Source organism: Canis lupus, chromosome 8, assembly GCF_011100685.1.
Source record: "Canis lupus familiaris isolate Mischka breed German Shepherd chromosome 8, alternate assembly UU_Cfam_GSD_1.0, whole genome shotgun sequence".
In the NCBI taxonomy this organism is placed as follows: Eukaryota; Metazoa; Chordata; class Mammalia; order Carnivora; family Canidae; genus Canis; species Canis lupus.
Genome location: NC_049229.1, coordinates 48,662,194 through 48,676,484, shown reverse-complemented (window position 1 = coordinate 48,676,484; position 14,291 = coordinate 48,662,194). Strand labels below are relative to the sequence as shown.

The 14,291-nt window shown below is 47.9% G+C and overlaps 1 long non-coding RNA gene and 1 other non-coding gene across 3 annotated transcripts in view; both read right to left on the bottom strand.

The window, feature by feature from the left end:
- The window catches only part of LOC111097109, a 29,581-nt gene that overhangs the window by 15,033 nt on the left and 257 nt on the right, over window positions 1-14,291 (bottom strand). The gene's annotated exons all lie outside the window — the stretch shown is intronic.
- Window positions 1,720-1,850, bottom strand: LOC119873136. Its single transcript, XR_005363928.1, has one exon. It is a non-coding gene; the product is annotated as a small nucleolar RNA SNORA17 (small nucleolar RNA).

The following is a 14,291-nucleotide window of genomic DNA, read 5'->3' as shown; positions in this document are numbered from 1 at the left end:
GATGAGGAAACAAAGAACCAAAAAGAACAAACGCTAAACAGGACTCTCATGTTGTTATCCTCAAAGATGTACCTTGCATGGTTGTTATAAGAAATGAAAAGATAAAAAAAAAAAAAAGAAATGAAAAGATAAGGTATGAACCACATTTAGATGAGTGCTGAGCACATCCTAATATATGCTAACATAACATGTGGTGGGTAAATGGTGGTGGTGATGAATTTGAGTATTTCTTTCAGGATGAAAAAAAGTCACTCTGACTAAACTGTTAACTGTTAATGAAACCGATGGTGACTTGAGTTCCACCAGCACATTTGGGTTCCAGATCCATAAACTTTGACCCAGCATCGTTTTGTAACTGTACCATTTCCCTTCATGAAATTTGAGAGGTGATGTTTTGACATTGTTTCATTTCGTTTCATTTCCTCCTTATGGGTGGGCTTAACTTGTTTCTCAATTTAGGCCAGGCAAAAGGGAGAAGTGTTTTAAATCGCTGTGATAGCCCAAGTCGGTCCTACCTTCTGGTCCCTAAGAAGGAGCCCCAAGTTCTCTTCTCCCTCTCCCATGGTGTTTGGGCTTTTTCCAGCCCCTGTGATTGCCAAATATCATGCTTTCCTTCGTTTCCTCCAAAGCTTCCCTTTCCTCCCTTCAGCTTCCCCCCCGGGCATTTGGGTACCTTAACAAGGAGCTTTGAAATAATATCTTAGCCATATTTCACGTCCTTGTGGTGCCTTTCTGCTCACTCGGTGCTTTCAAGTCCATTCCTCATTACTGGCTGAAGGGAGACGAAAGTCCTCTCTGTGATGGCACAGCCAAGGCACAGGAGGTAAACCAGCAAACCCCAGGCATCGGCCTTCAAACAAATGCCCCTGTCTCCTGGTACAATGAGAAGGCAGTCTCTACTTGACATTTTTTTTAAGATTTTATTTATTTATTTATTTATTTATTTATTTATTTATTTATTTTTAAAGGTTTTATTTATTTATTCATGAGAGACACAGAGAGAGAGAGGCAGAGACACAGGAAGAGGGAGACGCAGGCTCCGTGCAGGTAGCCCGACGTGGGACTCGATCCCAGGCCTCCGGGATCAGGCCCTGGACTGAAGGCGGCACTAAACCGCTGAGCCACCCGGGCTGCCCAAGATTTTATTTATTCATGAGAGACACAGAGAGAGAGGCAGAGACATAGAAGAGGGAGAAGCAGGCTCCCTGGAGGGAGCCTGATGCGGGACTCGATCCCAGGACCCGGGAGATCACAACCCGAGCCAAAGGCAGACACACTCAACCACTGAGCCACCCAGGTGCCCCTCTAATTGACATTTTAAATTGTGATAAAATCTAGTAACACAGAATTGACCATTTTGATCATTGTCAAGTGTACAGCTCAGTGGCATTAAGCACATTCACAGTGCTGGGCAGCCCTCACCACCATCCATCTCCACAACCCCTTTCACCTTCCCAAACTGAAACTCTGACCCATGAAGCACTAACCCCCACCTTCCCTTCCCTGACCCCTGCGAACCACCTTTCTACATCTTGTCTCTGCAAAGGTCCTGCTCTAGGTCCCTCCCTTAAGAGGACTCACACAGTGCTTGTCCTTTGGCGTGGCAGACGCTTTAGCAGCAAGATTTCTAGGAGGACATACCAGGATTCTTTCCTCCACTGCATTTGTTTTGCTAATATTGCACATTAGCCAGAAAGAATGCCTTTTTTTTTTTAGTCAAGTGTCAGACTATTAATTATCCAGATGTTCATGGGCCAGAACACTCAGCGTAGACAAGCCTCTCTTTCTGCCACCTAATGACACAAGTGTGACACAGCAGCCACCACATCTGCAATGTCTCGGAGGGCAGGAAGGTGTCTACTCTTTACCCTAAAGTAACCTACCCTCATGGACGCGAACACCTCACAGGCCCTGCGCTGCAAAGCAGATGTTTGCTAACATTTGTTTTACGCTGAATGCTGTTCGTTCCTCTTGCCCTCCGAGTAATTACTTGACTTGCGGACATCAGCAAAAAAGAAAAGGGTGGGGGGAGAACAGGGGAGGTAGTTATGACAGGGGACACAGGAGAGGGGAGGGGAGGATCAGAGGGGAGGGAAGGGAAGGGGAGAGGAGGGGAGAAAAAAAGGAAAAGCAAAAGAGCTCCTAGAGAGGGATACAAGACATTCTCACCTCTGAGATTCCCAAAGACACACACCCCCATCCAGTGGCCTGTGTGTGTGTGTTGTTGTTGTTGTGTTGTTTTGTGTTTTTGTTTTGTTTTAGAGAACTCTGTGATCTACTTCAATTCATGTTTCGCCAAGAAAGCTAAAACAGCTGCAAATCCTTTCTGCCCGGAAAGCCTTCCAGCCTTTCCAAAGGCCTCTTTGCTAGTTCAGTGGCCACTTCCCTCCCTCCCAAGCTGGCCAGCCTCTCCCAGCCCACTGCCTGGCACCCCAGGTCACCCACCCAGGTCCTGTGAGAAGGCACTACTCTCTGGAAGTGGCCCTGCCTTCTCTGGATTACCATTACTTAGAGAAGTGCAGGCCACCTTGGGCACCCCAGCCCCCCTCCCTAGGCTTCCCCCTCAGAAAACTGGCTCTGCTGCCCGCTGGTAAACGGGCTGGCTGTCACCAAGACAACGGCCTGGCCTAGAGCCTGGATGACGCCAGGCCTGACTCCCCTCCCAGCCTCACCCAAATCTGTTTGTTCAAGTTCCAGCTGCTTTTGTTGGGCTTCGTTTTGCTTGTCAGTTTGAGGCGTCTCTGCTGCTGATTGGTTGCAGGGGGCTGGGCTTAGACTCCCTGGGTTACTAACCAGGAAGTCAGCTCCCTGCCCAGGCAGGAATTTCCTGGCACCCTGGGGTATTTCCCCATCACAGTAGGGAGAGCTAGAAGAGCCTTTCAGGCAAAGCAAAGCCTATAGGAAGCCGAGGTATCAGAGAATCCATTAATGCTCTGATCCTTGGGACAACTTCAATCAACGACACTCCTACTGACTCGTCTTGGTTTTCTGATGCCACACTCATGACCAAAGGCCAGCTCATTGTTTCATGAAACTGAAGAAGCAGCACACCATGTTGACAGAACAATCCAACTATGCATTAACATCAAAAATAAATAAAACCAGAGGCACCTGAGTGGCTCAGTGGCCAAGCATCTGCCTTCGGCTCAGGGTGTGATCCCAGGTCCTGGGATCGAGTCCCACATCAGGGTCCCTGCAGGGAGCCTGCTTCTCCCTCTGCCTGTCTCTGCCTCTCTCTGTGCCTCTCATGAATAAATAAATAAAATCTTTTTAAATAAATAAATAAATAAATAAATAAAACCAAGAAGAAGAAACAATTATGTGGATTTCTGAGGAACAGTGGAAGGTGAATGTAGCAATAGACATCCAAGTGAATTTTCCCCTCAACATTTGGGGTGGTTTTGCTTCTACTATTTGGATAACTCTAGAAGCAGGAATCTGGAACGTTGTTTGGGACCAATCTGAAACCACACTGACTAGCCTTTTGCCATTTCATCAGGTCATTCTCTCCCAAATAACTCATTTTAGTAACTTGCTTGGACTCCAGGGTTCCTGAGTTTATCCCCAGATTCTCTGATTTGTGGTATAAAAGGGGCTTCTCGTGTGTCACCATTTGAAGCTGTGTCAGGTCAGCCTCAGCTCCTCGTCTATAAAACAGGGGTGAATTATGCCAGCTAACCAGGTTGTAGAATACTTAGCTTAGTCTTGGCACTTACTGAGCAATTATCATCATCGACTTCCACCGATGCCTGTTTTCTGAGGATCCTGACACTCTTTATAAAAATTACATCATTGATTCAACAAATACTTATTTAACAAATATTTACTAAGTCTCAACTGGCCAGGCGCTTTGCTAGCCACTAGTGATAAAGTGATAGAAACACACACAGTTCCAGTGCCTTGGTAGCTTCTGCACTAGTGAGAGAGACAGACACAAAAATAATCACACAAAATGTAAAATTACATCTGTGTTGTAGACCCTCCAAACCAGCCCACCTCCCAGCCAAATACCACAGAGGACATCATCAGTCTGTGCCATACTGAACAGAACTTCCTAGCTAATGCCTGTCTTAATTCCTAACTCACAAAATCTCGAGATATAATAAACTGGTTGCTGTTTTAGGTACTGTTCCCCAAAAAAATAATTTCACGTTATTAAGTGCCTAAAGCATTAAGAGAACATGAAATAGAGGGACTAAACAGCACCTTAGCCACTTTTCCTAGTTAGAAGACAAGAGTTAAGGGACGCCTGGGTGGCTCAGCAGTTTAGTGCCTGCCGTCGGCCCGGGGGGAGAGGGGGGGGGGGGGTGATCCTGGAGCCCTGGGATGGAGTCCCAAGTCCGGCTCCCTGCGTGGAGCCTGCTTCTCCCTCTGCCTGTGTCTCTGCCTCTCTCTCTCTCTCTCTCTCTCTCTCTGTGTCTCTCATGAATAAATACATAAAATCTTAAAAAAAAAAAAAAAAGAAGAGTTAATATAAGAATGTAGAATGATTTGATCACCTAAATCCCCGAGTTTAGAGCAAAACCCAGAGATGCAAATTCTCCATCTGCAATCCTGAAGATCCAGGCGGCTCCTAATACCAAACCTTGTTTCGCTGAACAGCGCCCTCTTCTGGCTAAGGGCCCTTTCTCCAGCCAGCTACTTCCCTACTTCCTGCTTTTAAAGAGATGTGTAAAATAAAAAAAATTAAAAAAAAAAAGAGAGATGTGTAGAATCGAGGTCCACCAGTCTTTCATGAACCAAGGGCTGAGTGCCAGGCCCTGGAGATACCACCTGAATCAGACATGGGCTTCCCCATCCTTATGGAGCTGATGCTCATTTGAACTTCCTGACAACTCTGAGAGTGTGGGGCAAAGTTCAGAACTCCCACTTGACAGATAAGATTTTTTTTTTAAGATTTTATTTATTTATTCATGAGAGACACAGAGAGAGAGAGAGAGAGAGAGGCAGAGAGAGAAGCAGGCTCCACGCTGGGAGCCCAACATGGGACTCGATCCCAGGTCTCCAGGATCACACCCCAGGCTGGAGGCAGCGCTAAACCTCTGGGCCACCGGGGCTGCCCTTGATGGATAAGATCTTAACTGAGTCAGGATCGGCAGATAGAACTTTACTACGTTATCAAAATATTTATTTTATTTATTTATTTGACAGAGAGAGAGCACGAGCAGGGGGAGCAGCAGGCAGAGGGCAGGGGGAGAAGCAGGCTCCCCATGGAGCAAGGAGCTCGATGCAGGACTCAATTCCACAACCCTGGGATCATGACCTGAACTGAAGGTGGATGCTTAGCTGACTGAGCCACCAGGGCACCCCCATTATTGATAATTTGGGACTCGTTTTTAGGGCACAAGGAAACAAAAAAACCTCCCACTGAACATGAGATTGGGCCCAAATTCCTCACTCTCTGTAACCACACCCTGCCTCCTCGCCCTCTACTTCTTAACTTTCAGTTCCCTCCTGCTTGGGAAATCTCCTCATGGTCCCCCGAACCAAGGGCCCCCACCTGTCTATCTCTGTGGCCTCAAGTGCCTTGTCTTGCCACTTCAGCACTGCAGTGATTGCTCCAAAGCCAGTCTCAATTCTCCCTCTTTCCAAAGAGCCTCTGGCCCCCCCTGAACATCTTACCCTCCAGCATCCCTGCTACTGTAATATACATGTGGTAAGATATCCAGGCAGGAACTTTAATGTACATCCTGTCTAAGGGCATGGTCTTTGGATGGATCAGACCAACCTGGAGTTCAAATCCCAGATCTGCCACCTACTAGGCTGTGATGTCAAGAAAGTGACATCACCTTCTCAACTCTGACTTCCCCCTGGGGGCACAACATGGGTAGTAACTCCTATCTCACAAGGCTTTTCTGAAACTTAAAGAGTATGTTTCAAGCACTTGGTATATAGTAAACACTTCATATTTTGTATAAGTCCTTTAACATGTCCTATCTGGTCACCTGCTTTATTTCTTTTTTAAATATTTTATTTATTTATTCATGAGAGATACAGAGAGAGAGGCAGAGACATATGCAGAAGGAGAAGCAGGCTCCATGCAGGAAGCCCGATGTGGGACTCGATTCCAGGACCCCGGGATCATGACCTGAGCTGAAGGCAGATGATCAACCACTGAGCCATCCAGGCATTCCTTGTCACCTGCTTTAAAAGCAATCTGGCCCTCGAGGCATCTCCTACAGCCTTGGGCATGGTAGAGAGATATAACCTGGGCACTGCGGGGAGAAAAGGGCTGATACAAAAGGCCTGATGTTGAAGGCCCATGATATTTTCACAAATCCAAGGAAATGTTCTAATTTCTTTTGAAAATCAGAAGAAAAAGATTAACACACTGAAAAATTATAATATATTATATATGTTAACATATTTATCTTTATACCAATACAATCATAAAATACAATTTTCAATTAATTTTTATAGAGGAAGGAGCCCACAGAGACCAAAAGCACCTAGGGCCCATGAAGTCTTTATGCAGCCCATATGAAGAAAGGCCTCTGCTAAAAAAATAAAAAAAGAAAAAGAAAAAGAAAAAGAAAGGCCTCTGCTAATTTAAAAAAAAAAAAAAGGAGAAAGGGAGTGGGGGAGCAAACAGTAATGAGAGAAGAAAGTCAGTCACTAGCTAAGTGTTAGGGTCCCTCCTAGCCCTAACATCCTTCAGTTCAGGGAATTCCTTTTGCCTCAGTATGGCAGGATCCTTTACAGAGAGCAATTTTTTTTTTTAAGATTGAGTTATTTTAGAGAGAGAGAGAGTGCGCAGGCACGAGCAGGAGGAGGAGAAGAGGTAGAGGGAGAGACAATCTCCAGCAGACTCTGGGCTGGGTGCCGAGTCCAACTGGATCCCATGACCCTGAGATCAGGACCTGAGCTGAAACCAAGAGTCAGTCGCACCACCCAGGCGCCCCCAGGGTGCATTAACAGTACATTTCCTATTGCTTTCAGAATCTGTGTGCCATCTGCTTTTAGCAGAAGATCTTGTCCCCCAAGAACTTGGTGTGACTTAGAAATTCCAGTAGGCGCCCTTGATCTACTTGGTCAAGGACTGCCATGCCCGGCAGTGGCCGACAGAGGGCAGAGAGACTCAACATTCAGCCTGGGCATCACAGAGGCCCCCGGAATAGAAAGCCTCGCTGTTCAACAACTGGGGCCTGATCTGGTTGCTTGTTAGAGATGCAGAATCTTGGACCCGAGCCTAGGGAGGATCCTAGACCCCCATGATCACAATTCACATGTGAGGAAGATCCCCAGGTAATTGATATACAACATAACTTAAAGAAGCACTGATTTTAAAGGACATCTGGGTGGCTCAGGGGTTGAGCATCTGCGTTGGGCTCAGGGTAATCCTGGGATCCTGGAATCAAGCCCCACAATGGGATCCCATGGGGAGCCTGCTTCTCCCTCTGCCTATATCTCTGCTTCTCTCTCATGAATGAATGAATGAATGAATGAATGAATGAATGAATAAATAAATAAATAAATAAATAAAATATTTTTTTAAAAAACACTGATTTTTTTTTTAAAAGATTTTATTTAGTCATGAGAGAGAGGCAGAGACATAGGCAGAAAGAGAAGCAGGCTCCACGCAGGGAGCCGGATGTGGGATTCAATCCCAGGACTTCAGGATCATGCCCTGGGCTGAAGGCAGATGCTCAATCACTGAGCCACCCAGGGATCCCCAAGAAGCACTGATTTTAAGTCTCTAGTCTGAGAAAGAGAAGCCCACTTCCTCCAGGGAAAGGAGGATGGGAGAGGAACTGGCTAAAAGCATCCCTTCCAGTCCCCACATCTCCTGTTCCTTCAGCCAATCAGCCAGCATCAATCAAGAGGGGACTGAAGCCACAGGATGGGTGTAAAAGCATTTTACAGGTCACAAAGCATTGGGTTGCTTCTTCCATTTTGATAAATACTTATTGAGGCCCTACTATGTCCTGGGCATCAGGGATATGATAGTGAGCAAAAAAAAGACCCTCGTGGAGCTTTCAGCCTGGTGGGGATGCTACGGGAGAATCATCACACACATAACTGCAAACCTTGATGTTGCTATCATTGTTGTGGGTACCGAGGGCCAGGAGACAGTCACCAGAGGGAAGGGAGCTGGTTTATACCAAACGGTCAGGGAAGGCCTCTCTGAGGAAGTGAGCTTTTAAGCTTGCACTCTGATGCTGCCTAAAAGTTAGCCAGGCAGAGAGGAGGAGCTCCTGGCAGAGGGGAAGAGAATGTACAAAGGTCACACGACAGAGGGGAGCATCGCACTCAAGGAACTGAAAGAAGACTGGCAAGGAGTGAAGCAATGTGGGGCTCCAAGAGAGGCAGAAAGCAGCCTGGGAGGCGACTGGAGTGGAGGGTAGAGGCTCTGCATCCCCCCCTCCTTCTCCTTCCCCCCAGAGTGACTGGTGCACAGCCCTGCTACCAACATCCATGTGGACATCTCAGCCCTGCCCACAGAGTCCCATTCTCCCTGACAGCCCACTCTCTCCTCTTCTAACCCTTCCTCACCCTCCTCTCCACCAGCCACTCCTCTGCTACTCATCGACCTCTACCTTCCCCTCTCTAACATGTTCACCATTTACCATTTAAACCTGCCTGAGATCCCCCCTCCAACCATTCCAGGCAACCAGACCTCGATTTCGGGACAACTTCTTCCCCAGAAGAAACGACAATCCATACATCAAAAACCACAAGTTTACTGAGGGCTCCACGTATGGAGGGATCCTCAAGTGCTGTGCCAGCCACCACTTCACACATTTTTTCCAGCCGGTCCTGACAACTGTCTTAACTACATAACTACTATCATTTCAGTTTTATAGTTGAGGAAATTGAAGTGTCAAAAAGGTAAATAATTTTTACAGTTACACAGCTGTAAATTGGTTGAGCCAATACTACCTTCCCATTTGTCACTGGGCACTCTACTATGTGACCCTGTCTGTACTGACCAAGCAGCTGCAATTCAAAAGCCTTAAGAAGGAGGGCACCCTTGGCCCGCCCCAAAAGTACACACACAAAAAAATTAGCCGTGAAGATATTTGCAGCCTTGTCTACAATAGCAAAAAAGTATGGAACCACCTGAAGGTTATATTTCAACAATGCAGAATTGGTTAAATTGCGGGACACTTATAACTAGACTCCTATGTAACTAGCTATTAAATTTGATCACGTAGAAAAGTATGTTCATGGGACACCTGAGTGGCTCAGCGGTTGGGGGTCTGCCTTCGGCCCAGGGCGTGATCCTGGGGTCCCAGGATGGAGTCCCGTATTGGGCTCCCTGCATGGAGTCTGCTTCTCCTTCTGCCTGTGTCTCCGCCTCTTTCCGTGTGTCTCTCATGAATTATCTTTAAAAAAAAAAAAAAAGGGATCCCTGGGTGGAGCAGCGGTTTGGCGCCTGCCTTTGGCCCGGGGCGCGATCCTGGAGACCCGGGATCGAGTCCCACGTCGGGCTCCCGGTGCATGGAGCCTGCTTCTCCCTCTGCCTGTATCTCTGCCTCTCTCTCTCTCTCTCTCTGTGACTGTCATAAATAAATTAAAAAAAAAGAAAGAAAGAAAAAGAAAAATATGTTCATGATCTACAGTATAGAAAAAGCAGATTACAAAACATTATTACAGCGTGACCCTATTTCCATAAAAACCACAGCATAGAAACTAGAGAGTATAAAACTAAAGTGTACAGGAAAGGTAGAATAAAAAGTAATGACAGTCATTATCTCTGTGATGAGACTACAAGTGATTTTTTATTTTTTATTTTGATTGTCTGATTTTTCAAAGCTTTCACCATGAGCATTTTTTCTTTTGGAGAGAGAGGAAAAGGAAAAAGAAAAAATCAGAAGGTATTTGAACCTTCTCATTTATTATCTTTAAAAAAAAAAAAAAACAAACAAACCACTCTGCTGGGAACATTTAAAAAAAAAATCTTTTCTTCTTACAAAAGCAATGGGCGCTTGCCAAAAATAAAAAATCAGAAAGTACAAACAGGCAAAAAGAACAAAAACATATTCCCTCTTCCCCGCAGACAACCAATACTAGCACCTTTGTGACTCTGCATAGGTCCTGTTTTTTTACAATTTCTTTGAATTCTGCTCGAGATGCTAGTCACTGGGGCCCACCCTGTTGCCATCACGAGCCATATGAGGCTGGAAGGGGACTTACAGATTCCTGTGTGATCCCCAAACAGCCCGTAAGGCAGATTGTCCAGGTCCCAGATTGTGTCTGAGATCCCGGAATAGTGACTCCCTTAGTATAGACCCTGCCACTGGGGAGCACACAGCTTCTTGTGGGTCACAGGGCAAGAGCCATCAAGTGTGAGGACCACAAGAGTGATTCCCAGCGTGTTTGGGATTGCAACACCCTATCATTGTTGGATTTTGCAACCCTCCTTCCCCCTCTTTGAAAAGAACTCAAAGGACTACAAGCAACATTTGCATCTCCCACTTAGTACTTTTCCACACATGCAGCTGAAGGGAAGTAAGGTTAATTTGGCTTTAAGACTATCATCACCCCTCTTCCCCCCCACTCCCCCACCCCTTGGAGAAGAGCCGGCACCTGTCCCAGGTGTCCTCAGACAGGTTTGGGAATGGCAGCTTCCAGGAGCTGTGCCAACAGGTTCTGCTGTGAAGGAGGCCACACCAGTCCTGGAAGTCCGGGTCACAGGGCAGGATGTCCCTGGGCCATTCACACACACACACACACACACACACACACTCCACAACAACAGGTTTCCAAGGCCCACCCTGCCCACACCCTCTCTTACTAAAGTCACTTCTCCTGGGAAGGAGGTAGAAAGGCCTAGAGCTGGCATCTAGCCCCACTGCGTCCACACCCTCAGTGCACCCTTGGGCAGAAAATGTTCCTAGAGCTTGTGTGCAAGTAAAACCATTCTTCAGAGCCTGTGATATCCAGTCATGGCCCAGACCCAGGGCCTCCCCTCCACCCTGAGCTCCACGGTTGAGATGATCTCATCGCCATTCGATATGCTCACTCATTCTTGAAACTTCAAAGATTTTGGAGACCCTGTTCTCCTTTATATATGGCTCTTCTCATCAATAATAACCATCGCTTCTGTTTCTTAAGCTCCTTATATGACGGGTATTTTACCAGCGTGCAATTGGACAGCATTTTAATCTAGATACAACTATCCTCATTTCACAGATGAGAAAACCGGGGCTCCAAGAAGTAAAGTGATTTGCCCAAAGTCACGCAACTGCTGACAGGGACAAGAGTCAACTCAGGCCTGCCTGACCCTAAAGTGCATGCACTGTCCTGGAAGGCTGGGACAGAAAGGAATCGAGAGATCCTATCATGTTCCCCATCCCATTTACAAGGCACCTGAGCTGGAAAATTAATTTACAAACTGTTACATAGCACTTAGCACTTATGTGCCAGGCACTTTGCAAATATCAACTCAATTTATCCTCATCATATTGCTAAGAAGCTAGGTACTTATTTTTACAGATGAGAAAGTGACACACAGAGAGGGGAGTAAACTTGTCTGAGGCTACACAGCAGGTGGCGCAATCTGGATATAAACCTGGATCCAGAGCTTCTGCTGCCTGTCTGAACCCAGGAGTAGGGACCTCCCTCCTAATCCTTCATCCCTTGACCTTTCCACAGTGTCACCCTCCTCTGTGTCTGAGAGTCCACTCCAAACTTCCTCATCCCTCTCTGGGTGGCGGTGGTGTTCTCTTGTGAAATTGTTTGGTGGAACCACTTATTGTGCAAGGCTATATTTAATTAGGTCACTACCTAGATTCCCCCAAAGAACTAAGTTCTGGAAGGTTTGTCGAAGCGAAGGCTTAGAGTTTGCTTTTGCATAGATTAATCGGTTAATATATCAGTTAATCAGCAAGAGCTTGTTGAGAGCACTTTCTGTCCCCAGCCCTGTGCTGGGCACTACGGAGTCTATGAACATGAAGCCACAGAAAACGTGGCTCCCACCCACAGGGAAACAACGCTAATGATAGATAAGGGTGCCTTCTGTGTGTGGGTCTGTGTACAGCTGTATTTAGAAGATATACAGAACGGGAGAGTCAGAAAAGCTGTTATGAAAGAGGTAGAACTTGACATAGGGGCTGAAAAGGGGACAGGGTTTGGATAGTAGGAAGGAAAAATACAGTCCAGGCAAGAGAAACAACAGAAGTCTCTTCTGCATCCCAATTGACCAGATCCTCAGAAATACACTAGAAAGCGAAACGGCTGGGATTGGGGCACCTGGGTGGCTCAGTGGTTGAATGTCTGCCTTTGGCTCAGTTATGATCCCAGCTGTCCTGGGATCGAGTCCCACATCAGGCTCGCTGCAGGAAGGCTGCTTCTCCCTCTGCCTGTGTCTCTGCCTCTGTGTGTGTGTGTGTGTGTGTCTCATGAATAAATAAATAAAATATTTTTAAAAAGCAAGGGCTGGGATTATTTTTCTTCTGCCAAATTTTGCTCTTTGTATCAGAGCGAACAGAGTACTTCCTCTACTGCACCACTACGCTGCTGCTTCTGCACTGGAGAAGGGCGCTGTGCCTCCCGTGTCCACCGGGGGGAGAGCCTCTGCTTCTACCGCTTTGGCCCAGACTCCTCCAATCAGCCGGTTGGGGTGACTGAGGCCAGCCGTGGGCACCAGCCTTCTCAGTCTGAGCTGCCTTCTGGCTCAGTCTAGACATCAGGGAAGAAATAGAATGTAGGATGTAAGAGAAGTTGGTTGAGACATGAGGGGAAGAGAGACAGAGACGTTCGAGAGGCATTCCCCCTCCAGAATCTAACCTCCAAGCCCCATGAAAAGACCCTCCGATGAGCAGAAAAGGGTTCCCACGGGTTCAGGCTACGCATCTTCTGCTGTTCGTTTTGGCTGAGAAAAGCTTAATTAACGCAAGGCTTGGGTAACTATGCTAGTCTAAGATGGTTTCAGGACAGCCACCTCGGGCTCCCTAGACAAGAAGCCATTCCAGCTACCTTAGGAGGAATGCTTCTGGCTTTGGAAGCACACACCTCCTGGCCAGCGCCACAGGCCCTGCTGTGGGGCTGTGGGCTGTGTGGAGCAGCAGGTGTGCCCCTGGCCTCCTTTAGGAGGCCTGCAGTCAGCATTTATTTTTATTTTTATTTTTTTTAAGATTTTACTTATTCATGAGAGAGAGAGGCAGAGACACAGGCAGAGAGAGAAGCAGGCTCCATGCAGGGACTTGATCCTGGGTCTCCAGGATCAGGCCCTGGGCGGAAGGCAGGCACCAAACGGCTGAGCCACCCAGGGATCCCCTGCAATCAGTATTTAGCTTTACTGCACACACCCCCTCATCTGAGCCAGGCAGCAGGGTCCCCAAGACACAAGAGCACAAGAGGTTAGAGGTGAGGCAGAAAGAACTCTAGTTTGAAGCCAGAAATCCTCTTTATGTCCCTAAGTGCACTAGCTGTGCAAGTTTGGATGGATGAACCAACCTCTCTGAACCTTTGTTTTCCCATTTGTGAGATTTTAAAAAGGGGGGGGGGGCAGGATTAGGGGGAAATGTCTGACGTGCGTTCCAGCTCTGCTATTCTGGAAAACACACAGTTCTCTGGCCAAGGAAACTGAGGAATTGGAGGAGGGGGGTGAGGGGGGCGCAGGCGAGCCGCTCAAGGGTCAGCCCCAGACGCCAGTTCCGAGGCCCGAGGCCCCAGCCGCGGCCTCTGCAGCACTGCCTGCCCCACCCCCGGCCCCACGGCCCACGGCCGGGCACACACCCACGGCTCGCTCCCTCCCTCCCTCCCTCCCTCCCTCGGAGATTTCTGGAATCTCGTTGGATTCCTCCCAGGAATGCTTATTGCCCTTTACATCTGCAAATCGCTTTACATCAGCAACCCTGCTGCGCGATTATTAATCATCGCAATATTCTTCCTTCCGCCTGTAAGAGGAATTGCGGGGATCCGGATTTATGAAGGTGAAATCCGGAGGGAATGTGCCCGGGATTCATTCAATAATCAGTTGACGGAGTTCATTAAGCGCCTCCTAGGAGCAAGGCTCCAAGAGCCAAGAGCCGCACAAATGCGCCTACTGTGCACGCGGCTCAGGATTGCCGGGGCCCCCAGAGCTCCTCTGACCTCCCCGTCAGGTCAGGGACAGGGGACAGGGGGTGGGTCGGAGGGGACGGACGACCCCACACACCCTCGCCGGCCTCGCTGACACTGCGCGGGCGTTACGCTCCCTGCACCCACGCCCACAGCTCAGTTTACCAGGCCGGGCACGGGAAGGACCTTCCCAAGGTCACTCCTCCCCCAAGGGACAACACTGATCCCAGCTCCTCCGGCCCCAAAGCTCTCCGCTGCGCCACGGGCGAGATGTCAGCTTCGAG